This window comes from Echinops telfairi, unplaced genomic scaffold (genome assembly GCF_000313985.2).
Source record: "Echinops telfairi isolate 266 unplaced genomic scaffold, ASM31398v2 ScPeMD7_7417;HRSCAF=8455, whole genome shotgun sequence".
In the NCBI taxonomy this organism is placed as follows: domain Eukaryota; kingdom Metazoa; phylum Chordata; class Mammalia; order Afrosoricida; family Tenrecidae; genus Echinops; species Echinops telfairi.
Genome location: NW_022111317.1, coordinates 7,357,810 through 7,360,865, shown reverse-complemented (window position 1 = coordinate 7,360,865; position 3,056 = coordinate 7,357,810).

Here is a 3,056-nt window from a genome sequence, read left to right as displayed (position 1 = left end):
GTGTCCTGTAAGCAACAGCTGAGTGTGCTTTTGGCTCCCCTTCCACAGCCAGCCAGCTCCCTTTCCCTGGACATTTGAACAGACAAGCAGCCTGGTCAGCCAAGCTCCCATCGGAGGCTTCTCCCCTCTGCACTGGCATTCCTCCCTAGAGGGAGCTAGGAGTGAGACTTCAGGGCAGTTGGTACCATTGAGCTGGCAGACCTCTGCCTGGCCAGTTGTACTCCAATACTCTCTGGTTCTCCCATTAATGTCCCGCTGGTCACTAGCCACCCTTCTCCTCCCTGCCATTGGAGGACTGTGTCCCAGCCTCTAGGCCCGGGCCACTCCTCCTTTATCAGTGGATCTCTATGGAAACTGCTTCCTTCGTTCATCCCCAGATTCCTACTCCTGGCTCCGCTGAGCTGAAACCTTGGAGCTTAAATTCATCCTGGAATCTTCCTTTCTCCCCTTCCTTGAGGTCCTCAGCCTCGACAGTTCCCATCTACCTAGTGACCCTTGACCTGAGCTCAGGACCAAGCTGCCTAATCACTGCTCTTACCTAACAAGGTCAATATTAGTCAGAACTGATTAGACACCAACAAGTTTTTACCTAGTGGTGAGAGTGGCATCTAAGCAGTGATCCTTGTACCATCTAATTCAGCAACCTTTCTTTGTGGCCTCCTGGCATTGCCTGGTGGCATAGTGGTTACAAGGTGGGCTAAGGACAGCAATTCTGAACCACCAGCCAAGCCGGTCAATGGGAGAAAGACAGGGCTTTCTACGCCTGTAATCTCAGAACCCCAAAGCAGCAGTTCTGTCCTGTCCAACAGGATCGCTATTAGTCAGAATGACTCCATGGCACTGAGCTGTCTGTAGAGTCAAAGCCTGGCCAAGCTGCTACCTAAAACCGACCATCCTCATGGCTGCCACTGAGAACAGGGCATGAGACTAGTGTAAAACCATGTGTTGACGTTAAACTCGTAGGCGCTAGAAGAAGAATAAACTTCTCTCTGCCAGCTGTTCACAATTAATCTTAGTTACTGTTCTGGATTAAATTGTGTGCCCTAAATATCATGTCTCCTGAAACTGAGCCCCTATACTTGTGGCTGCAATCCCACTGGGGACGAGTGCCTTCTTTGTCATGTTAGTGAGGCCAGGTCGCTGAAGGAGGGGTTTAAAGCCAGTCACCTGTCAGATCCACAAAGAAGCAGGCTCAAATGGATGGCGTGATAGTTACATAGTCTGGTGTCAATTTGGGACTTGAGAGGATTCAGAGTGAAGGGGTGGAGTCTAGTCTATCAATCCGGTCAAAGCCAAAGAGGCCTCTGTGTGGACATGGCCTTCTCCTGAGGATTCTGGAACTCCAGGATTTTGCTCCTTGGAGGTGGGAGACATTCTCTCTCTACTCACTCCCTTGGAGACTCTCTACTGCCAAGGCTCACTCCCTTCCAGACATTCGGAGCTGAAGGAATCACATGGAGACCCCTGCCAGTGCTGAGATGCTTACAACACCACTGGAGCCACAAGACTTCCCACCCACTGGTCTGCGATCATCCTGTATTTGGCATCATTTGCATGTGTTTTGTGAGTCTGAAGAGGACTTTATCGATTGATATCAGACCTATGCGCTAATATTGAACTTATGGACTTGATCTGGACTGGGCTTGGGATTTTTTCTCAATATTCAATTGCTCTTGTATATAAACCTCCCTCATGAACCCTTGATAATTTATAAATTATTTTGTCATATCTTGCACCATCTGACCTCTCCCCTCACCCACTTTTCTTTTGTCCGTCCCCCAGGGAGGAGGTTATATGTAGACCCTTGTAATCAGTTCCCCCTTTCCACCCCACCCTCCCACCACCCTCACTGGTCCTGAAGGGATCATCTGCTCTGGATTCTCTATGTTTCCAGTTCCTATTTGTACCACTGTACATCCTCTGGTCTAGCCAGATTTGAAAGGTAGAATTGGGATCATGATAGTGGGGGCAGGAGGAAGCAATTAGGAACTAGAGGAAAGTTGTATGTTTCATCATTGCTACACTGTACCCCAACTAGCTCATATCCTCCCCGTGACCCTTCCATAAGGGGATGTCCAATTGCCAACATATGGGCTTTGGGTCTCTACTCCACACTTCCCCTCAATCACAACGATATGATTTTTGTTCTTTGATGCCTGATACCTCATCCCTTTGACACCTCGTGATCACACAGGCTGGTCTTCCATGTGGGCTTTGTTGCTTCTGAGCTAGATGGCTGCTTGTTTACCTATAAACCTCTGTCTTATACACATTTGAGTCTCCCTGGATTTGTTTCTCTAGTCTATCCAGACTAACACAGATGGGAAGATGGCAAGGCTCATCAAGATGCCGTTAGAACTGAGGGACAGAAGCAGAAACGAGACATTTCTCAGAGTGGACAGAGAGAGAATGTCTTCCCCCAGAGCTCAGTCCCTGACTTGGGACTTCAAGCCCCCTCACCTGTGAGAAAATAACTTTCTGTCCACCACAGCCCCCCACTTGTGGTATTTGGGTTTTTTCAGCACGAAGACAACCTGGCCAGTGGCTCCAGGAGGCAGTTAGCTAAGACAACCCCACTCTCCTTCCAGAATGAGGGGGTGGGAATTCCGTCAGGATCATCCCACTGAAATTAGAGCGGAATGGAGTGGAGTGGGTATGTTGAGAGAGGCTGCCTCCTCCTGGGAGCAAGACCGCATGGGCTCAGCTTGGTTCTGCAGAGATGCTGAGAGTCCTGGAGAATGTTCCAGTTCTGGTCCACCTGGTTCCTCAATATCAAGCTCTTCTGTTCAAAGCGCCCGAGGAAGGTGAATCACCGGCCCTTGCAGGCAGCACACCCACACGCACCAAGGTGAGGAGGCCAAGCCCCATCCTCAATGCCAACCCCCTCCTGGACATATTTTCCAAGGATGCTGAAGTCTCTGAGTGGATGCCAGCAGAGAGATACTTGTCTGGGGTTTGGGAAGGGCTAGTACACTGGTCTCTACAGAGCAGCCCACACCACACGCCCAGTAGGCAGTGGACTGTGGTTTCCATTTCGATCTACATCACCAACGCTG